Source organism: Sus scrofa, chromosome X (assembly GCF_000003025.6).
Source record: "Sus scrofa isolate TJ Tabasco breed Duroc chromosome X, Sscrofa11.1, whole genome shotgun sequence".
NCBI classification, from domain to species: Eukaryota; Metazoa; Chordata; class Mammalia; order Artiodactyla; family Suidae; genus Sus; species Sus scrofa.
In genome coordinates, this window is record NC_010461.5 from 100616020 (window position 1) to 100640935 (window position 24916).

At 38.3% G+C, this 24916-nt stretch overlaps 1 long non-coding RNA gene across 1 annotated transcript in view; it reads right to left on the bottom strand.

The window, feature by feature from the left end:
• Positions 9612-24916, bottom strand: part of LOC110257741 — a 68930-nt gene continuing 53625 nt past the window's right edge. The window contains exon 2 of the long non-coding RNA XR_002340681.1: positions 9612-9714. This is a non-coding gene — a long non-coding RNA (uncharacterized LOC110257741). The remainder of the gene's footprint in view (positions 9715-24916) is intronic.

Consider the following 24916-nt stretch of genomic DNA (forward strand, 5'->3'; position numbering starts at 1 on the left):
ATCTGTGAGAGGAGAATAATGGTTTATACTTCAGAAGTTTATCTTGAGACTTAGAGATCATGTACATCATGCATATATAATTAGAATATATAAAGTATCTAACACAACTCTTGATGCATCACAAATTTTCAATAAACGTCAATTACCTTTCCACTTCCATTAAATGGTGGTGGGGATACTGAGGGGGAGAAGGAAGAGGAGAATCTCACTCAGCTGAAGTAAATTTTTGAATCATATATAATCCACATTTGGCCCAGATTCGGTTGGGAGAACACTATAGTAGAACCAAACTGGTACTTGGGGAAAAAAAGTTTATTAAGTGTATCCTGAAAAGTACTTATATTTTAAAAAAATTATATGTAACATAAAAAAATTTTTGAGGTAAAACTTAGTCTTAAAGAGAAAAGCATATCTTATTTTAGTTACCAAGCTCATAGTTTTGTTCAAGTCTCTAGCTTGGGGGAAGGAAAAATGTTTTGTCTTGAGCATGATTCTATAGGTCTTAAATTGTGGAAGAAAATGAAGCTCTCAAAATTTTCACCTTGAGAGTACTTTCAAGAGTTAAATTCTCCCAAAATGGCTATTTTGGAGCAAGGGTCCAGAACACATTTTACACTAAAACAGTCTACTCACTGCTAAAAGTCTAAAACGGGTAGGAGATGGTGGACTGTTGCAGAGCTCTACTCTGAGCAGTTTGGAAGCTAGGCAATCATGTCACTCAGCCTTGGGAATAAACCTTCTTTGGAAATATCTGCTACAGAGGAATGCCAAATACCATCTCAGGTTCCTAGAAAAGTCACCAAACTCGTTAAATCTACATTGATGTAGTTCTACATGGCTTCCCATTTGGGAGTTGTTCCACTCCTTGAAGAGCTACTGAGAGATACACTAAAGAGGTGAAGAGAGGTGCCAGGTCAGCATACTAGAATGGCCCTTTCTCAGCAACTGCTTGGAAAATCTGACCACCATGTGAATCCCCTCTACCCTGGGGATGGCTAGGCAAGAAGAGAAAAAAAAAAAAGATATAAATTCTTCTAAACTCCAAAAGTTGAGGGAGAGGGTAAAATGAAAGATGTGACACTGTGTGGCAATGTAGGAAGTATATTTTCAGGGTTTCTAACATTTCACACTAAATCTCTTCTCAAGGATTTGCCTCTTTCCTTAGCTTGGCATTCAGTCACAGATGTAATATCTAGTAGGTGTGACTTTGAACACATAACTTGAACCCTTCTAGGTTTCTGTTGCTTCATATGTCAGATGGGGAAAATAATAAAATTTATCTTATAGAGTCCTTATAAGGATTTAAGGACATAACAAAGCAACTGAAAACACCTAGTTCAGTGCCAGGCACATAAAATATACTTAAATTCCTATTGAATTCAAAGTCCATCTGATAAACTCTGTCACCTCAGATGATAATGAGTTCTATGTTTATGTGTTCTCCCATCACGTGGTGTGCATGCATTTTAAGTCTTTTACTGCCTCAAGTAAGATTTACTAATAACTAAGGGATATTTCAGGAAAGATAGAAAGCAATAGAAAAGATTTTTGGTGGAGTGTTGAGGGAAGCAAAGGGCCTTTCCAATTTCCTTTGGCCATCAAGAGAAACAGTAATCATTCCCAGGAGGCCTGTTAGGGTTAAAGTTCTAAGTCTTTGCAAGGATGTTAATAAATGATACAAGGAAGTAAAGAATTATAATCAACAATTCCATCTAAAATAGAAGATAGTAAGAAAGAGCAGTGAAAACTGCAGCCTAGGTCACTAGTACACATGGATAATGGAGGTAGAGAGAAGGACAAGAATTGTAGGGACATGTAATACAAGGCTACATTATGAACATTTTTTTCTTTCTTTATTAAAGCATATAGTTGATTCACAATGTTATGCCAATTTCTGCTGTAAAGTGACTCAATCATACATTTATATACACGTTCTTGTTTTATATATTATCTTCCATCATTGTCTGTCCCAGGAGATTGGATATAGTTCCCTGTGGTATATATTAGGACTCATTGCTTATCCATTCTAAATGTAATAGTTTTCATCTTCTAAACCCAAACTCCCAATCCATCCAACTCCCTCTCCGCTCCCCCTTGGCAACCACAGGTCTATTCTCCATGTCTGTGAGTCTGTTTCTGTTTTGTAGATGGGTTCATCATTATAAATATTCCTGATTTTCAGGAAATGATATTTGGACTAATTTATCTCCTCAACTGTTTACTTAAAAGAAGAATCTGGGGAGTTCCTGTCATGGCTCAGTGTTAACAAACCTGACTAGGATCCATGAGGAAGCAGGTTTGATACCTGGCCTCACTCAGTGGGTTAAGGATCTGGCATTGCCATGAGCTGTGCTGTAGGTCACAGATGAGGCTCAGATCTGGCATTGGTATGGCTGTGGCTATGGCCAGAAGCAGCAGCTCCTATTCGACCCCTAGCCTGGGAACTTCCATATGCCATAGGAAGACATAGGTGTGGCCATAAAAAGACAAAAAAAAAAAAAAAAAGAATCTGAATCAATGTGAGGCAGCTCTATTTGCTTATATATGCCCTAACAAATCTTGAAAGACTAAGTGAGTTGGCAAGAAAAGAATGAGTGTTTGGTGATTTTCGTGTAATTCCTGGGGCCTTCCTAGAACCATCTGTGAGGTGAGTCTTGGCAAAGGAGCAAATTAAATAACTGTGTCATTAAGCAACATGCATATTCATGCAGACGCTGTTGTTTACACATTCTTTTCTGTCATGGCTAAATAAAACACAGCACCATTTACGTGAAAATCACCACATAATGATTCTATCACACTTCTAAATGACTGAAGGGGGTGTTATTGGGTACAGGCTTTCCAAGTCCCTGGGAGTTATGGTGAGCCATTCAATAAAGGTCAGTTGGTGTGCTCCATTAGATCAAGAAATGAAGGGGAGGCAGGCATCTATAAATCACAAGGGCCTGGAAAAAGATGAACTAGAAGCCAGGTAAGCCACAAAAAGTCTCCACTGAGAAGAATGATGCAAACGGGAAGATGACTGGTGTTAGTGTCTGCAATACATCAGGTACTATGCAAGGAGTTTTATACAAATTATATTAATAACCTTATGAAATACACAGAAACTGAGATTACTTGAGTCTTGCCTTGGTGACACCAGGTAGTATGCCATAAAAAATGAGCTTAGTTCTCTTGAAACCCAAAATCTATGTCCTTCCACACAGCATGATCTTTCCATACAAACAGGACCAAAATGTTTGGGAAAATGGCCAGGCAAACAGTACACAATATGTTCACATGAAATAATAAAAGGTTGTGGTTGGGTGAGGTGAATGTGCAAGGGGACAAATAGAAGCTAGAAAAAAAGTAGCATGAAGAACAAAAGAACTACTGTAAGTTGTCTTTACATCTCTCTCTTTTGGTGAGAACCAATCCTGAATGAGACTGGCCTGGAACCTTGAGAAGGACAAATAGAGACATAAGCCTAAGTGCTTAACACTACTGGCTGACCATGCTGCATTCAAAGCATTCTCTGTCAAAGGCTCGTCCCTGATAGACTTTTATGTAGATATTAGCACAACTGGCTTCTTTGGCCTTTGAAATGAGTGAGTAGCTTGTGTAAATTTTAAACTGGAGAGAAATGCCATTGTGTGAACTCTATGTTTGTTCCTCTGCTGGCCCACCGAACATTAATGTTTGCAGAAAAAGCTGTTTACAGCTGCTTACTCTGGTCCTCTAAGCAAAGAGCACTAGAAGACTAGTATTTGCATTAGGAAGGCACCATATTGCATCCCTAAGGAGAAGAGCATCAGCTAAAGCTTCTCTTTTTCTGAAAATGTGGGATACTTTTTGAGAGCCTTGGCTGAGGGGGATAGGCAGGTAGCCCAGGAAAATACCAAAAAGACAGAATTTACCACAAAGTTTTGTGTTAACTTGTTTAGTGTTCATTGGGAATTCTTGAATTACAGGAATTGGCCAGATAAAGTCTTTTCTGTTTACCAGCATGCCTGACCACACATGAAAGTGACCTGATTTAGGGGTTTATCAAATGACTTTAGGCATTTGCTCCCTGAAACATAAAATTCCATCCTTAGGATTCGACCCCTCCTATTGAAAAGCATTTTGATCCATGTTAAAAAGTAAAAACCTTTGGGCAGGGTAACTCTTTTACATATTAACTTTTTTATCAGCTATACTTGTTTGACTTTTCATCTAGAAAGGGCCAGCAAACTTTCCCTGTAAAGGACCAGATAGCAAATATTTTTGGTTTTTCCATAACTACTCAACTGTGCAGTTATAAGGAAAAAAGCAGGCAGAGACACTATAAACAAACTGCTGTGACAGAATTCCAAAAAAACTTTATTTATAAAAAGAATTGCCCAGCCAAATTTTACCAATCCCTAGCCTAAAAAGAAGTTCTTTGAGCAGGAAGGCTAAGGTTCCTGGTCAGTGGATGCAGGAGAAAAGTGAGAGGTTGTCCAATGAGCCATCTAACTGGGTTAAAGATGACCTAGGCCATTCTTAGTTCTCAAAATAATCAAAATCTGAAGAAGTTTCTACCTAGAGAATATGGATTGGTCTACGAAATGTACGAATGTACATTTTTATCTTTTATCAGATTTTCAAAAGCACTGATAATCCCATACGGAGTGAAACCCCATAGCATGAAGTGGAATATCTTGTCTTGAAAAGTTACCTTCCCCAGGCCAGCCCCTCACCCAAATCTACCGGGGAAGTTCAGTGGCCACTGTTATGTCCACTTGCATACCTTTCAGCAATCATCCTAGAGAAAACATGTTTCACCTTCCTTTAAATTCCTTTTGGTACCTATTTACATATATTAATTGCAAAAAAAAAGCATACATTTATAACTGAAAGGTTGAGTCTAGGATTCTACTCATTCTTAACCTGATCCTGGCTAATGAAAATAAAATGATGTACTTACAGTTAATGAGCCAATTAATGTTCTACCAGACACTGTGCCTATCTTTCATTCTTTTATTATGGGCAAAAATTGATTCTAGACACAGAGATATGATCATCAGAATCAGCCTTACTCAAACTTATCAGAAGTAGTAGACTGAGGAGGTAGGTTGAGGCTATGATTGGGACAGAAAAAGGCAAGCTTTGGGTTCCCATTTCAGATCATACAAAGAGCTTTAAAACTGGTATTCTTGTCCTTCAAACAATAAAATGCTATACAAAAATAATAATAATAATTAACCTTTCTTAGACCCATGACAGAGATGAAGTTGCAGAGCACATACTTTCCCAAAATCTAGAGAGGTGGTAACATTCAGAGTGACATAATCCTTAACATTTGCTTACTTGGAACAAAACCCACTGAAATCCATAAGCTGGTAGGGACACTTAAATGATTACTTTGACAAATTTCTGAAGGCTAAGTGCAAACTATCTTGAGAGTAAGAAACTCCTGGAGGCTACAGTCTTAGGAAGGCTCCTCACACTTCTGTGCTTTAACTCCAGGAATTTATCAGGTTCTCACAATGAGGATATTAAAAAGATCTCTTCATGGCCATGGCTGATAATTACTAACAAATAATATAGTTTTAAATGTTTTAAATAGAAGTATAAATGATATGCTGAGAGGAGATGAAACCATACAAAATATTCAATTAAAACCAGAGAAGGCAGGAAAAAAAGGGAAAAAAATAGAGCAAATATAAACTTAATAGAAAACATTTGCAAAGATGGTATCTATAATCCAACCATACAAATGATCGACTTACTTTTGAATTATTTAAACATTCTAGTTAACAATGCAGTATGGAGTATAGGGAAACTCTGTAATATTCTTATAAGTGTTTTGTATATATCTAAAACTATTCTAAAATTAAAAGATTATTAAATGTTCTTTGAAAAAGGCAAACTTCATTCCAAAATGTATCTCCCCAGCTTACTACAACAGAATCTGAAGAGCCATCACCTCTAATTCTTATTTTGCAAAAGAAGCAGCCCTGGGTATCATGTTAAGCATTATTGTTATCTTGATGAACACTTGAGACTGGTGTTTTTCTCTCCTATAGCTAAGGAGGGGACTGAAGGAACTAGGCTTTTGCTGAGAAGGAAGGGTTACTATGGAGCTGGCATGGCCAGGAAGGCAGAGAGGAGTAGGATGTGCCAGCAGGGGTTACCAGTCCTGAGCATATCCCAGCAGGACTCACCAGTCCCAGGGCCTGTGTTTGTGAAAACCTTTGAAATAAACATGGTAAACAGGTAAACTAACGCAGTTCAAACTAGCATTTGGAGAGGAAGTCATGCTGGCTCCTGCTGACTTTTACCTGGAGGGCCTCAGCTTGATGTCATAGTACTTCTAGTGGCACTCTCTCAAAGCAGTTCACAACATCCCAAATTAAAACCCGGCTCTCCCCGGTGATTTATTACTTTAGAACTCTACACAAACGGTGAGGGAATTTCAGCAGCTCTTGAATGCCTATTTGTCACAAGTTACAGGAAGGCTGAGAAGAATATTTAGGGAGTGGCTAATTACAGAAAGGAATACAGACTCAGATGCTTTGCCTCCCAGACACGTTCCAACTTGTGCCTGGGTTCAACTTAGCATAGATGAAATCTCACTTAGCCAAATCAACATGCTTGTGAAAATATCCAGGGGATGATGATGAGAAAATCAAATTTTTATCAAGCAAGTGTTGTTTTCTCCTTGTATTTATTATCACTTCAGAATGTTTTATATTCTTATCTCCTAGATCTTTAATGGGATGTGATCCTCTAACATGAGTTCCAAATCTAACTCCTCCTCTAGTTTATTTGTAACTAGTTAAATGTAATTCTGTAAATAAATAATTAAAAATAGTAGGAAAGCTTCTTGTTTAATGGTTCACCACTGTGACTCCTTCTCCTTAAACCAAGAATTCTTCTGGCTATGTCAATTATCCTTCCCTTATGCATCTGCAGGACTTGCTTTTCTTAAGCAGAGCATAAATATCATCCCATGGGTTTTTCACAGAGGAGCATTTTACAGACAAAGCTGGACAAAAAAGAGAAACAGCTTAGTCCAACATTTCCTAGATCTATATGGTCGTCAGAATCACATGGAAAGCTGAGTAATATATAGATTTACAGGCCATGCCAATCACTTTCTGAATCCCCGGAAGTAGGGCCTAGGAATCAATATGCTAAAAAGCATCACAATTTGAGATTTAATTAAATAAGAACAGCCCCTCCCCCAACGCAGTGATTCTGATCTTTAACCAGTTTTGAAAACACTGGTCTAGTACAAATTCCAACTAAAGGTTAGCAGTCAGGTCAACAGAGTCACACTGAGCAACTACATATGCTTTGGAATATTTCTGAGGAACTCAGTACCATGTTGATAGAGGAGACCTAAGTAACAAACGGCTATTAGATACTGCTCATTTATGTTCAAAATTTTCCTGATTCTGGAGGACAGGACCAAGTTTACCATCTATTCTACAATCAAAAGAAGGAACACATTTTCTTTTGTTTCAGTTCAAACAAATTAACTTTCCTAGTTCTTAATTCAGTCTTACCTCAGCCACTAGAAACTATTCTAGAATCATCCCATTTCTTCATCTTAATCTGCCAGACAACATGGGGTCAGTAGCAGAATTTAAATACCAATTAATAATTCACCAACTATAAACAGAAACATTCACAAGGAAGCACCTAGAATTTTCAAGAGTAAATAACTCTCTAAATTTGGTTTAGCAAATGCACAAGAGGCCAAATCACCAGGCAAAGAAAGTATCATGGTGGTTGAGCCATAGAAATTCTTTCACTCAGCTAGAAGAGTTCCAAGAGAACAGATTCCTCCACCCCATACAGTTGTCTCAGAATATAACTTCCAAATATATACCTTAGAATTTCATTTTTTGAGATACATTATACTGAGTACTATACTTGGAATCAAGAGACACTTGGGTGATCTTAGAGAAATAGTTTTTTCTCTTTGAAACAGTTTTCACATCTATAAAATAAAAGAATTATACTGAAAAAGATTTCAGAACTACAATTCTAATTTCAGCTATAGTATGGGTTCTGGACTTCTCAAGCCCCCAGTTGTGTGTAAGGAACCTGAAAAGGAACTCCAAGAGTTACTTGCTTTCTGATGGCCATGCCCATGACCTGTGGAAGTTCCCTGGCCAGGGATTGAACCCCCACCACAGCAGTGACACTGCCAGATCCTCAACCGACTGGGCCACAAGGGATCATCAAGAGTTACCTTCTTGGTATTAAATTCAGCCCTGAAGAACTTCCAACTTGTCTGCATTCCCAGCTCACCTTGCACCAGACCTACCATCTTGACCAGTGAGCTACCCAGCTACAAGTCAAAGGAGCCAGTGAAAACAGTCTGTTAACAGTGGTGCTCATAGCTGGAGAGGGCCATTCAGGAAACCCCTGACTTTTAACAAAATTGAGTTCCATAAATGCCAAGGGAAATGGTATAAAGGTTATTATCTCAACCCAAAATCCCCAAGGGGAACTAAAATCCTAAGAGTATTTCTATTGGGACAAGGTTTGTTCAACTTTAGCACCTGGTGGCAACAATAAAGACAGAGCCCCATGCCTATTGTGTGGTCTCTTAAACTGGAAAGAGCAAATTAACACAGTGATTAGCAGGTTCACTCAAGCTCTATGGACGCATATCTCTGTCCCTTCTTCCTGTTTGGCTCCTATTCTACTTGGTCTCAATTGGATGATTTCTTTGCTCTCCAGATCTTCTTTGCTACCAGTTTCCAAGTTATCTTCTTATTGGGATTATCACTTCTGCTGAAACTATCCTCTTTCTGGCCAAAGCATAGGCACAGATTTCTGTTTGGTTTGGGGGTAATAATTTTTCCTTTTTCTTTCTTTCTTCTTTTTTTTCTAGTGTGGGTTGGCAGGAGGAAGTGAGGGTATTATTTTGGTCCCAAAAGCATAGCTCAGGTTTCTCACACTATAAAGCTAACCAGCCTCATAAAACATCATGACAATAGCCTTGTCTCTTCTGCTGAAAGCCCATAAATAATAGAAGAGGCCATGGGAAGCTCATTTCCCCCCAAAGCATACAAGTATCCTTTTATAATACTGTTTCCAGAAGTTAGGACCCACACTCAAATATATCACACTCCTGAATGACATGGTTAGGTTGCAGAGACATATTTTGATGGGTGGTGATGATGGTGATGCAAACTTCCATCATAGCACACTGTCCTTTATCTGAAAAAGGAATTTCCCATCACCAAACGAGGCTACTTTCCAGGAAGCCATAAAGTCACTGGCTAACCACAGTGTCAGCACAAATTCACCGTATCTGTATTATCAAAATTGATGGACTATTTTTTTTTGTTACTGTTTAAGTCACCATTGTCATAAGTATAAAAGTCAGCCAAAAAAACTCTAGTACTTAAGGTTCTGCTAGTTCTAATGCACATCCAAAAGGCTAATGAGACTTGGGTGAATGGGAGGGGGATAGAATGAACCTGAAAATAAACTTTTCTCAGGTACAGACCTTCTCATACTCTAGACTTTTTCTGCATTCTGAGGACCCAAATTAAAGGGCATAATCTGAAATAGGAAATAGATAGCTTGTGGACGATGGCTCAGTTCTCATGGTTAAGCGTGAATTAACCAACATAACCACTTACCCAACCCCTCTGTCCATAAAGACTTCCAGTCCTCTCTGCTGGTGTCATTTAGGCACATGCTTCAGACTCAATGCTGTTCCAACCTCTGGAATCAATTGGAACCCTAGTCAGGGAGAATTTAAGAAATTCATAATCAGTAATCCTTGCTGCAGATACTCCTCTGACAACTGGTTTTGTGGTTCATTCCTTATAATTAAGTTCTATCATATTTTCTTATTCTAATAGCTGGGCCCTTTTTATATGTGTGTGTGCTTGGTATAATCTGAGGAACAGCCAGGAGGCCGGCATGGCTGAAATGGTATGAACCGGGGTGGGGGTGGGGGTAGCAAAAGGATGAGATAAGGAACTAGAAGCCCAATCATAGTTCATTGTGAGAACTTTAGATTTTGCTATAGGTGAGATTGGAAGTCATGGGCTTTTGAGAAGAGAGGTGGAAGAAATTGACTTACATTTTAATACCACCACTCTGGCTGCTATGTGAGAAACAGATTGAAGGGGGCAAGTAAGGAGGTTATTACCAGTATGGAGGCCAGTAAGGAGGTAATTACTCTAGTCCAGGTGAGAGGGGACAGTAGCTCAGACCAGGGAGATAATTTCAGGAAGGTTGTCAAAGATTGTTACCTCTGCTGATTAGCACACCAAAATCTCTGAGCCTGCTTTTGCTGACCTTACAGCTGCTTAGGTTTATAGAATCCATCTTTTCTGCTCTCTCCCAACCCAGCCAATTAGCTGTGTCATTAGCTGAGGCTGGATTAGCTGAGGCCAATCAGCCTCAGGCCAGTTCTAGATACTTTAGGATTGGTACCTGTTCTGTGCCTGAAGACTGAAAATTTTGCTGAAGTGGTGCTTTTGCAGCCAGGAAACTAGAGACACCTCGTAACCAGCGACATCAACACATGAGACATTAAATTGGCCCACAGAAAGTCAAGATGCCACCGTTACTTCCACAGCACAGCTGAGTGGCCTCACCCTCAATAGCCATGAGTAAAGAAGCTATATTCTTGTATACTGTTTTGAGTACTTGCTATGCAGAATTCTCTACATGAATTATTTCACTGAAACCTTTCAATGAAGCTATGAGACAGATGGTCTTATTACTCACTTGTGGAGGTTAGTTTTATGTGTCAACCTGACTAGGTTACAGTAACCTAGTTATTCAAACACTAATCTAGGTGTTACTGTAAAGGTATTTTGTATATGTGGTTAACACAATCAGTTTACTTTAAATAAAGGAGGTTTGTACCTCAACCAATCAGTCGGAAGACCTTAAAAGCAAAACTGAGTTTTCCTAGAGAAGAAAAAATTCTGCCTCAAGACTGCAGCATCAACTCCTTCCCAAATTTCTAGCCTGCCAGCCTGTTCTACAGATTTCAGGCATGCCAGCCCCCACAATCAAGTGAACTGACTTCTTGAAAAAAATATATATATATATACACATGTGTGTGTGTGTGTGTGTGTGTGTGTGTGTATATATACACTACTGGTTCTATTTCTCTGGAGAATACTGACTGATGGAACACTTTGACAGATGAATAATGAGATTCAAAGTAGTTAATCAAGTTGCTCAAGGTCACAACAGCTACTGAGTATAAAGAATCAGATGTGAGCAGAATGACTCCAAACCACATATCCCATATCCTGCTTCCTCTGATATGTCTGGATTCATTTAATTGTCAGATCCTGAGAAATTGAATAGGAGTACTTCAAAGGTCTGTGTACTCATTATAATATTAATAGTTTACTATTACTATATACTTATTATTATTACTACCGTCATTCCTTAATGCCAATTATTGTGATAAGCATTTTGCATGATCTATTTTCTGTAATGCTAACAACAGCCATACAAGGCAGTTAATATTACCATCATTTTATAGACAGTAAATATAAAAATCAGAAATGTTAACTAACTGGTCCAAAATCACACAGCTAGCAGAACTCAAATTCAGTATCATTGCTCTGGCCTGACTTCTCCTGAACTAGTATGAGTAGAACAAGTCATTGCCCAGCCTTAAACTCCAAGGAGCTATTGTTCACCCACTAAGTCAGTTGGTTATATAGGGCCACGTCTCTGTTTCCTCAGGGTTCTTGGATCCTGACACACTTTCATAATTAATTAAACTTCTAGAACAGTCCCTAAAGGAGCTAGGTCTTTCATTTCTACTACAGATTATACAGCTACCATTACTGGGTCCTGTCCTAGATAAGCACAATTTATGAAATCAATGGCTATTATAAAGAGACATTAAGGAACAGAAAGGCAGTGTCTTCTGACTTCATGGAATAAGCTTTGAAGGTTCAAATTTCTGCTTGAGCACATCAGCAAACTTTCCCAAACCTTAGTTCCTTCATCTGTAAAATGAGAATAATTGCTATGGGATTATTTTTAAGTTTAAGAAGGTAATATGAGGAGTTCCCAATGTGGCTCAGTGGTTAACGAATCCGACTAGGAACCATGAGGTTGCGGGTTCGATCCCTGCCTTGCTCAATGGGTTGAGGATCCAGCATTGCCGTGAGCTGTGGTGTGGGTCACAGACGCGGATCGGATCCCGAGTTGCTGCGGCTCTGGCATAAGCCGGCAGCTACAGCTCCGATTGGACCCCTAGCCTGGGAACCTCCATATGCCGTGGGAGCAGCCCAAGAAATGGCAAAAAGACCAAAAAAAATAAATTAAATAAATAAATAAAAAGGTAATATGAGGAAAATATTAGTCCAGAGTATAGGCTCACCAAAAGTGAGCAATAAACAGCCACTTACAGAACATTCTGCCCTGACTTTTGGGGCCTCAAGCTGAGCTGAGCACCTCAGCAGGCAGTCTGGGAGTTCTGACTAGGCCCCAAACTGGAATAAACTACTCAGGCACAAACACAGTCATGTCTGCATAATTCAGTGGGTAGATCCTGTGCTCAGTAAGTGGAATTTTAAAGCCAAATAGGCCAAAAACAGGGAGAAAAAAACCCAATGATGGGTTTTGATCATCATTCCAATACCATCAGTAATGTGTAGTAAGAGAGACCATTCCATCATCAGTTCAATTCAACTCTCATTTTGTGATCTCTTACTCTGTGTTAGATCCTATGCTGGTTATAGGAAAGAATAAGGCATCATCCTCCTCTCAATCAGCTCCTAGTCTAATGGGTTCATATGTGTGGGAGAATGAGAATAGAGAAACCATAGTATTTTACTTAGCCAGTATTTACATGGCACTTATTTTACGCTAAGTACTATTTTAACTATCTATTAAAGTCTCATATCAACCCAATGAAGTCATTAATATTATTATTCCTATTTTACAGATAAAGAAACTGAGACATAGAAACACAGAGTAACTTGTCCAAGATTACATTGCTAATAAATGGCAGAGCCAGGATTTGAACATACCCCACAATACTACCATACTCAAACAAGACTTCCTTGTTACTGATGAGGACATCTCTTGGGGATGACTGAGAGAGCCCACAGAGTTCCAAAAACTCTAGAGGATTGGTGTTTATTAATACCCTCTAAAAATTGGGCGAATTCCCTGATCACAAAGCAGAGGATAGCCAGAACATCAAATAAGGAATTTTTGTACACCTATCCACAGAATAGGCAAAAATATGGGAGTTTGTATCTCTCTTAGTTATCTTTTGCTGCATTAATAATTACCCCATTACAGAATGGGAGAAAATAGTTTCAAATGATGTAACTGACAAGGGCTTAATCATTAGAATATACAAGCAACTTATACAACTCAACAGCAAAAAAACCAACAATCCAATGGAAAAATGGGCAAAAGACCTGAAGAGACATTTCTCCAAGGAAGATATACAGACGGCCAACAAGCACTTGAAACAATGCTCAACATCTCTGATTATTAGAGAAATGCAAATCAAAACTACCATGAGATACCACCTCACACCAGTCAGAATGGCCATCATTCACAAGTCCACAAATAATAAATGCTGGAGGGGGTGTGGAAAAAAGGGAACCCTCCTGACTGTTGGTGGGAATGTCAGCTGTTACAACCACTATGGAGAACAGAATGGAGGTACCTTTGAAATCTATACGTAGAACAACCGTATGACCCAGCAATCCACTCTTGGGCATATATCCGGACAAAACTTTCCTTAAAAAAGACACATGCACTCGCATGTTCATTGCAGCACTATTCACAATAGCCAAGACATGGAAACAATCCACATGTCCATTGATAGATGATTGGATGAGGAAGATGTGGTATATATATACAATGGAATACTACTCAGCCATAAAAAGAACAACACGGATGGAAGTAGAGACTCTGATACTCAGTGAAGTAAGTCCGAAAGAGAAAGACAAATACCATATGATATCATTTATATCTGGAACCTAATATATGGCACAAATGAACCTTTCCATGGAAAAGAAAATCATGGACTTGGAGAATAGACTTGTGGTTGCTTAGGGAGAACAGGAGGGAGTGGGAGGGATCTGGAGCTTGGGGTTAATAGATGCAAACTATTGCTTTTGGAATGGATTAGCAATGAGATCCTGCTGTGTAGCACTGGGAACTATGTCTAGTCACTTATGATGGAGCATGATAATGTGCAAAAATAGAATGTGTACATGTATGTTTAACTGGGTCACCGTGTTGTACAGTAGAAAAAAAATGTATTGGGGAAATCACTATTAAAGATGATGATGATGATGATAATAATAATAAGAAATGCCAAAAAATAGTAATAATTACCCCAAAACTCAGGAGCTTAAGATAAAAAATATCTCAGTTTCTGTAGGTGAAGAATTTGTGCATAGCTGAGCTAGGTGCCTCTGGCTCAAGGTCTTTTATGAAGTCACAGTCAAACTGCCAGCCAGGGTTGCAGTCTTATCTGAGGCTCGACTGAGGGAGGATCTACTTCTGAGCTCACTCATGTGACTGTTAGCAGGATTCAGTTGTTCACAAGCTATTGGTCATAGGACTCAAGTCTTCACTGGATGTCTACCTCAGTTCTGTCCTGGGCCTCCCATAGTGCAACTTACGGCATGGCACCTGGCTTCCCTCTGAGGAAGTAGACAGAGAAATAGAGGAAGCTCCCAAGACAAAAGTTACCATCTTTTATAACCTCATCTAGGAAGTGACATCCCTTTACTTCTAAGATGTTCTATCTGTTATAAGGCAGTCAATAATTTCAGTTTATACTGAAAGTGGGGGCAGGGATTACACAGAACATGAATACCAAGAGTTAGAGATCTTTGGGGGCCATCTTAGAAGCTGTCTAGCACAGTCTCTAATATCATCCAAAGACAAGAAACTCTGCATCTGCTCTCCCAAAAGATCATTTATCTGGCTTGTTGCCTTCAGGTACTAGAGTATCCTGCACCACTGAATTCAAAAGAAATGCTTGTACTGGTAATCTAATAATACAAGCTACATTAAGATTTTCATTGGTTTCATCTGTGCCCTTATTTCTACATTTTGCCAGACAAGTTTTTAAAAAGTGCCATAAAACTAGACTCTTCCTTCCTTAACTTGTCACCATTTGTTTCACCCTTCAAAAGACACCTCTTGACTCAGCTCCAGGGAGACTTCCCTAATGAATCTCTCCTGGCATAAGGGGATGTTCTTGCCTGAGACCCAAGTCAATTCCTTTAACACATAAATACAGGCAAATAATATCAGATTATGTGTGGAATTTGGAATAGACCAGGTTGAAGAAACTTTTTCTCAGCCTCACATAGAAGCAAGTATACCCACTGTCTCTAAGCATTTATTATGTATAATTAACATTTGGGAAAACAAGGTTACACTAACTGGTAAAAAGAACAAAGCGGTATGGGTTCTCCCCAATACAAGTGTTTGCATCAGTATTTCTTGCATAATTGTTGTCAATATTTCCAATTTTCTGAACTCTGGGCCTACATGGATCTCGTTAACTCTTCCTTCCTGTCTTAGCTAGCCTACCTCTGAGGTGCTTAGCTATCTGACACTGCTGCCTTTGGTTAACTAATCTTGCCCATCAGCAAAGTCAACTTGTTTTTTTTTTTTTTTTTTTTTTTTTTAAGACAGTTTGTCTCTCCAAGCTGCAACTTTTTGCTGATTCCACTTTATCTAACCAAACCACACATTCTGGTCCCTCCTAGCCATTCTCTATCCTGCTGCTACCTATTCCATACTGTAAAAACTATCCTCTTTCACCTTGAGCAAATTCTCTGCCTCTACCAGGAAACTGATGCCTTTAGGCACAGATGCCTTGTTAAAACCTCACCCAAGCCTGTTCTTACTGGGCTTTGTATCAAACTTGAAAATACCATTTCCAATTCCCTATACCTGCTATCAAATTTACCTGTTTCCTGGATGGTACCCTCAGCACACTCTACCTGGTAAACTAACTGATGCTGAGTTGTTGATCATTGAAAATACATTGATGAATTGCCATATACAAAAGTATTCCCACTTTAGTTACGAAGAAAAAGTGCCAGAGCACAAAGTGAATAGCTATGGTAGAATTTCTGGTACTCTGGCAGAACAGTGGAATTATTACTTGTGATATAAGGAAATAATAGGGGACCCTTCAAGTTACACTACAGGTGCCCTCCTGATGTGGGGCAAGTCCTTTATAGAATGTATATTAGCTATAAAGAAATTCTCTAAAAAGGCATCTCATCACATTGATCTGTTGAAGATTTTTTTAACTTACACACCTCTAAATATTTGGATATATCCTTAGAAAACCAGGAATTTCTCTGAAAATCTTAATTTTCTTTGAAAAAAATAGACAATAGTTGGAAATGGAAATGTGTACAACTTTACCAATTTTCCAGACCAGCATCTTCTGACTGGTTCGCCTTTCAGACCTTTGAAAGCATAATCACTACCAGCTATTTCATTCCTATGGAACATAAGATTACTCAAAAGAATCATAAGTATTCCATCATCTCCACTGTAGAGAAAAATCAAGCACCATTTTATAGAGCATTGTTTCCAAGGCACAGTGAGTTCCAAGTTATGAAAAATTTCTTGATAAATGAACTTGTGGAAGTCAATTCGTTTGCAAGTTAGGAACTGCTTATGTTATACATGTGGCATTTTCACAGGTTTTTAAACACTATGCTAGAGAAGATTCTGTGGTTCCTGGCTAATCAGAAGAAATTCAAATCTTTTCCATGGTGATATTTTCTTCACCTCACCAACATATAGTGAGAGACAGACAACCAACTCCCAGACTGGGTATAAGGACACTTGATGTGTTACCAAAAAAGATGGGTCAAGGCAAATTGAACTGTCTCAATTTCTCTTGCCTGTCACATGTTATATAATTTCCTTGCCTGTCATATGTTATATACTTTCCCAGAGAATCCCCTAAATAAACAAAATCTGCATGAAAACTTCAAACAAATGGCATTATTAATATCATTCCTTTTCTAAGAAAAGGGAAGAAACAAAACCAAAGCTCAAATTAAAGATTTAATAAGAGGTCACTCATAGGAAATGTCTTAATACCATCATCTTTTATACAGAGATAGAACGTCCCAAGTATTTTTTGCTTATCTAAGATTATAGATGCAGGATCAGTAATCACTGACTGGCAGGATGATTACACAGGGCTTGAAGAATAATAAAATTAAATAATAATAATACTTGCAGATAACATTTCATTGAACACTTACATTTACTAAAAACTATATACAACAAGTAAGTATTTTCTACATGTCAGACACTCCACCTGGCACTTGACAGATATGTCATTTCATTCTCACGACACTGTGATATAGGTATTAGCTCCATTTTACAGATGAGGAAACTGAGTCTCACAGAAGTTATGGAACTTTTCTGGGATTACACAGCTTGTAAGTGGAGGAGCCAGGATCTGCATCATTTGACTCCAGATTCTAAGTTCTAAACCAAGAGGCATACTGCCTTACTAAGAGACAGATGCTATCCTAAGGACTTTACAAATTACTAAAGGTCACTTCACTGTTGGTAACCAGACTGCACTTTGCTAAGGTGAAAAGGTGTACATAATAGGAAGATTTTAGCATTAATGGTTGAAAACAAATGGAATTCTAGTTCACCAGACCATTCCCACACTCATCTATTGCTTTTAATTCTTGATCGTTCTTGAATTGAGGATCCAATCTATGTGGGAGAAGAGGGGAGGGTGATCAAGAGGAGGCAGATAGATGGGCAGATGGCTGGAGGAGTGGATGGCCATGTGGGAGAGTACAGGGACTGTTGCCTGCTGTGTCCCAAGAAAGCTCAATGTCCATCAAGGAAAGAAAATGACTGGGAAACGCTTACAGTGCAACATACCAAATGGAATGAGAACCTATTCATCAAGTTAGAGCAAGAAAAAAGTAACAGTGCCCACTGCCTGTGTGGGTGTTCTTGGCCTTTTCCAGCAAGGTGTGTGCTTAAAAAAAGATTAGTACAATAGGGCATGAACAGACCTATTGAAAACAGCCGCCTTCATAGACTTGGCAGATTTATACTGTGGAACAGTTCCGTCTGACATTTAAAATGTGGCAAAACTACTTAAATTCAATTTAAAAATAAGTTTTCTATAGCCCCTTATTTTCTTCTTATAAGCATGAGTTCAATGAAGATGGCATCATGAGCTTTACAGGATGCCCCCCCAGAATGAAAGCTTATCAAAGACAAGAATATGTGGCACTAAGGGATGACAAGCTGATTAGGCTGCAGTGACTCCCAGGCTCATGCCTGAGAAGGATACTCTCTCAAGAAAGAAAACTTGTGGGTGGAATTTGGATTGTGGTTTGGATTAAGATGCAGCTTCAAACCACTGCAACCAAGTTCACTAAAGGAACATGAACAAATGTTTTAATCAACAAATGGTAAAAAGGAAGGAGAACAGAGAGGGACTTTTTCTGTAATGTCACTGAGGAACTAATGACTTGGACCTGAATCCCAATTTCTTTACAATAGTTGAATTTGGTTTTTTAAAAGGGATTGAAAATCTCTGGTTGAATAGGTCATGTGGAATAACTACTAGCTTATTCTTGTTTCATAGCACATAGATTTGAAATGCCTCTTGGGGAACTCAATAGGCAAACTTTTTTCTCCAGTGAGATACTGGCTCAGAAGCATCTACCCACATCCTCCAAATTATCCCCCTGCTTTCTTCCTGATCCCTTCTGCTAAAACCATGGCCAGGAGCTATAGAACAGACTATCACTATGTAACAAAAGGTTCCTTGTTTTGAGTAGTGCGGAGAGAAATTCTACTTTCTCCCCAACCTTCTGCCTCCATCCACTTAACAGCACCTTCACAAGGGAAGACGACTTTATGTGCTTATTGGTCAAAGCTTGAAACATAGATCTTGTCACATTTGAACAGTGCATATAGTTATTGTTCCATAACTCATTTATGATACTTTCTCATTTATACTTCTAAGAAGGGTCTAAATTGTTGGTACAGACCCAATCATTCTCTCCCTCTCTCTCTTTTTCTCTCCCTTTCCCTCTCCCCATCTTCTTTCCCTCCCTCACCCTACACACTCTCCACTTACCTCTTGCCCCAAGTGCATATCTAAGTACTCAGGTCCTAAGATCTGGATAAGGGAGTGGGGGTGAGGGACTCCATTAAGCCTCCAGCTTAAACCCCATCATACCATTCAATTTTTACAAAGATTATTGAGTATTGACCAGTACTCAGCTATCAATGAAGTACTAAATAGATTCCCATTGGTTATTGTTCTTTGCACATAGCTCCCTTGATATAGAACTCTCCAAGAAGGAGGGGTCACTGAGAGGGCAGGAACCAAGGATTTTAGAGTCCCGGGCTATATTACCAATCATAAACTATCAAAACCCTATATAGAACTACTATTCCGAAATTGGAAATATATCTTACCTGGATTACTAAATTAGACAACTGTCTGTTCCTCCCACCTGCATTTTCACTTTTCTCTTGCCCATCCTTCTCATTATAGTAGAGCAACTTCCTAATTAGAAAAATCTTGGCGTTCCCGTTGTGGCTCAGTGGAAACAAATCTGACTAGTATCCATAAGGACACAGGTTCAATCCCTGGCCTCGCTCAGTGGGTTAAAGATCCTGCATTGCCATGTAGCTGTGGCATTGCTATGACTGTGGTATATGCTGGCAGCTACAGCACCCATTAGACCCCTAGCCTGGAAACTTTCATATGTCATGGGTATGGCCCTAAAAAGACAAAAAAAAAAAAAAAAAAAAAAAAAAAAGAAAGAAAGAAAGAAAGAAAAAAGAAAAGAAAAATCTTTTCATATCTCCTTTTCTTAAACACATTTCTTTGTTTATCCTTACCATGACTTTGAAGACTTGCTAATCTGGTCCTGGTCAACTCTAAATGAATGGTTCTCAAAATCTGTCTCAATAAGAGTCCCTTGGTGTTTTTGCACTATCTCAGAAATAGATTCAGAAAATCTGAGGAGAAGCCTGGAAATATGCAATGGGAACAAATGCCTGAGATTATTCTGACACAGATATTCTGAGTACCACACTTTGAGAAGCACTTTCTTGTGGTAGTGATCTTCCCTGATCATCTTGTTCTCCTTGGCCAGACCCCCTTTGCTCTTCCTGAAATACTGTGTCCATAAGATCTTGAGTTGGAATAAACCTTAAAGATCACTGAAGTTCTTCTCACACTCTGTGTAGGCATCCTCTCCACAGCTTGTCTCACATGGCTAAATGGCTCTACAAAAGTCCAAATTTCATCCAACAAGAAAATCATCCAGGGGTAGTGGAAAGAGCACTAGATCTTAAGTCAGAATTTAGTCCTGATTGCCACTTTTTAGCTGGGCAATCTTAAGCAAATCACTTGATCCGCAGTTCAGTTTCTTTTTCTATAGAAAGTGCTAATGTGAAATTCAGTGCACTGTAACAGTTAAGAGTATGGACTGGAGCCCAGATTGAGGGGAATCAAAACTTGGCTCTATTCATTGCTAGATATGTGACCTTGGACATGTTATCTAACCTCTCTAGGCCTAAGGTTAGTTATCTATAAGGTGTACCTGATAATAAACATAACCAACTCATGCGGTGAAATGTAAATGAGTTTATATGTGCAAAGTGGTTGATATACAGTAAGTACAATGTAAGTGTTAGCTATTACTATTTTCTATTTAATTGGGGTAAAATTTATGCAGTAACTACCTCATAGAAGTTGGTAAAAAAATAACAATTATATGAAATAATATATGACGAAGTATTCAATAAACTATAAAGTGCCATATAAATGTTATCAGATGTGGTTGAAAGCTGGTAGTTCTAAAACTAACTTCAGACTGCACAGAATAAGTCTAATACCTCTTCTACATAATAATACCTGAAGATAGCTTACCATGTACCCCCAGGCTTAATAGCTTCAGTGTTTTCAACAATTCCATATATCACATAGCTTATAGCCTCTTCATCATCTTGGTCATATTTTACGGATACATGATATTTCATTGTTTATTTTTATTCATCAAATATTTCATAAACACCTACTGTATTCTAAGCACTATGCTACATATTGGAGATAAAACAATGACTGAAACACAGTTCCTACCCTCAAAAAAAGGTTGTCCAGTGGTCAAAATGCTTCTTAAAATGTAACATTAGAACTAAATGTTACCAGAGGACTGACTGGCTGAACCAACGCACCTCTCCTATTGTGTATGTACATATTCATCAATGTAGGCTAAGGCACCATTAGCATGGCTGATCAGTGTTGATTCATGCTGAGCATATGGTCAAATAATCCTCTAGGATTCACATATTAAAACTCTTACTGGACCACATTTTCTGCACCCGACATTTGTACAGTTGAGTTTAAACCCCAAAGTTGGGACTTGAAATTTATACATATTAAATGAGCTATTATCATTTTTACCCTATTTTTCTAGACTATAAAAACTTTTAATATCTACAGAGTCAATAGTATGCTATTCATACATTCAGCCAATTAATTGACTAAAAATTATGAACAGAATATCACTAGAAATTTCCTTTCTGATTGACATAAATTTATTAGTATGTTTACATTAGAGTTACTCAACTATTTATGGAACCACCGAAAACTATTGCCATACAGCTCACATTCCAGGCACCCAAATAATAGTAGCTAATGCTTACTGATCAATCACTCACTACTGCTCTAAAGCCCTTAGATACTATTCTAAAATTTTTACATGTATAAACACATTTACACTCACAACAATTCTATGAAATAAGTGCTACCTCTATTTTGATTTTATAGATCAGAAACAGAGAAAAAGTCAGTTGTCTGAAAATCCACAGCTAATAAGTGGCAGAGCTATGATTTTGAACCTGAAGTCTAGTGCTAGAACCTGCATGCCGTCACTGTGATATTCCTATGCTTATTGTTGAGCAAATGAAATGGAATTAACTCGGCATAATTTAACCCTGGGGAAGCCATACTGAGAGCCCTTATAGTCACCAGTGCCTTTTCTTAGCATTTACAATTAATTTCTAGATTCCACTAGATATTTCCACTAGGATTGATGTCAACATCATTGGAATAAATTTTCTAGAATCTGAACCTCTTTTAAAATAATCAGATTACTGTTACTTTTATAATTGCATTCAGTCAGAGACCCCTCTCATTGGATTAATATTGTGTTTCTCTGACCTATGACTATGTAGCCTGCTTACACATCATAATTAAAAGTCAACTTCCAGAATTTCATTAAATATTTAATAAGTGTCCTTGGCAGAAAGACAGAAAGCCTAACTAAAATCCCAGAAATGGCTCTTTAAACCCATTCACTGAGAAAGAAAATGAAGCAGAAGACAAGAAAGTTTATATTCAAAGCAGACACTGGTAATTATCACATTGGACCATGCATCTGTCTAGCCACCTTCTGTTCACAAGATGAAATTAAAACTGTTGGTGTGTTGGCTTGCTATTCCTGTTAGTTACGGTCTCCTCTTGTGTGCCTGCAGGTACGGATGCTCTGCATTGCAGTTTCATTTCACTGATATTTTGAGAAAGTAGAATGACCCTTCTGTTTTTTATTTCCTTATCCCTGATAGGGTCTGTTACCAGATCGCCCCCAGAAAAAGCTATTTATTGCTATCTCTTTCATTGTTTTTCTTTTTATCTTTCTGCTAACTTTCTGCGGAGAAACTTTATTTGAGGACTTGATTGGGTGGGAGGGTGAGGTGGGAAAGTGGGAAGGAAGGAAGGAAATAAATTGCTAGCTTTTATTCTTGGATATGCACTGTGGCAACTTTTTGGCCAAAATTGTTCAAATCTCTATCAATTTTACGGGAAATTATTAACCCCTCTCAAATTGAAAAATAAATCTGCAAAGAATTTTAGATCATTTTCCAACCTGTGTACTGCAGAACATGAATTCAGAGTTAATTTTTTAAAGTGTGTTTTTTTTGGGGGGGGGGGAGTTGAATTTTCAAACTAGTTTTGGGAAATTTTTATAACATACTTTCTATATAAATGGCTATTACTATTTCAATCAATTTTAATAATTTCAATTATTTATAGTTGTGATCATAATTCACAATTTCGATTTGGCAAATATTTGTGGAGCAGCCGCTATGTTTCAGGTACTCTTGAAATGGCTATAAAATGGTTGGAATAAAGCAAATATTGTTCCTGCCCTCATGGAGCTAGCATCCCAGTTGGAGAAACAGAAAATATACAAGTCAATGAATAAATAAATTAGATAATCTTAGATAATAATAAATAAGTTGAATTTCTAAAAAATGGAAAGATGAGATTGAGCATGGCAGGAGGATATGTTATAACTACTTTAAACAGAATCATCAGGGAAGGGCTCTCTGAGGAGGTGATGTTTGATCTGAAAATCATGGCTGTTCCATTGGAATAACAAAGAAAAGTTAGGAATAGAGAAGAGTGAATACTGGAAATTCCCTGAAACTATAAACAGTTTAGTGTGTTCAGGTAACATCAAGGGAGCGGATGTGGCTGGAGCAGAGCATGAGGGGCAAGAAGGGTATCAGATAATGCTGAAAAGGAAGGCAGGGCCAGCTCATGTAGGGTCTTGTGAACTGTGGTAGGGATTAAATGATTTTGAGTGGGGAAAGTGGCTTAACTCAATTTACATCAAGACTTTGAGAAGTCCCACCTTAAAGAAATCTGCTTAGAATTTTTAATCCAGTAGTTCCCAAGCACTTGTTTGATCACTAAAGACTAGTTTTTTGCTTTTTTTTTTTTTTTTTTTTTGGCTTTTTGCCTTTTCTAGGGCTGCTCTTGCAGCATATGGAGGTTTCCAGGGTAGGGGTCTAATCAGAGCTGTAGCCACCGGCCTATGCCACAGCCACAGCAACACCAGACCCAGGTCACATCTGTGACCTACACCACAGCTCACAGCAAGGCTGGATCCTTAACCCAGGGCGCAAGGCCAGGGATCGAACACACAACCTCATGGTTTCCAGTCGGATTCATTAACCACTGCACCACGACAGGAACTCCTTATCACTAAAGACTTTTATCCTTATAGAATACATTTTAATATCCTGCATAACAGTATCCCATAGCACACAAGTTTAGGAAACACTTGAGATAAATCTTCAAGTGAAATAGCCATTTTGTAGTATGGAATGTTTGAAGATGTACTGAGAATACAGATATAAAGATGAATACAGGAAGACAGATGATGTAGTCAAATGCAGACATTTTTGTTCTAGTTTTAGACAGGATACTGAGTAGATCATAGAGTTGGGCTGGGTTTGGGGATAAAGGAGATTAGAGTTCTTATACTCTCACAAAAGAACTATATTTTCTCTTCTTAAACACTGACACTAACAGTTGCCAGGAAGACTTCTATTTTACCTATCTTCTCTCCAACCTTTGCTCAGAGAGGGTTTTGAAGGAAAAGCAATTGGACCTAGAACAATGTTTATGTGGTTCGCTTTAAGAAACAAATCACTAATGCCCATTAATTCATGTATCTTTCAGGATAGGAAAGGAGAGATGGAAGAATGAGTAAGAAGAGACAGCTGAATAGTAGGTAAGAGAAAGGCAATGTTCACATTGAATCTATGGGGCTCACAACGTGATGTATGCCAGAGTCTTTCCATAAGCAATGTCATCTACTCCTTCTCATTCAAATGATAACAAGATGAACTTGAAGGAAGAATGAGGAATTTATGAGATACAGTCTAGTTGAGTGGTTAAAAGCATGGTATTTGAACCAGACTTGGGTTCCAGACCCAGCTCTGCCAGTTACTAGCTATGTGGCTTTGGACAAGCTATTTAACCTCTCTGAGATTTGGTTTCCTCAACTATAAAATGAAGATGATGACAGTATCTAGCTCACAAGACTGTGGAGAGCATTAAATGAGATTATATATGCAATGAGCT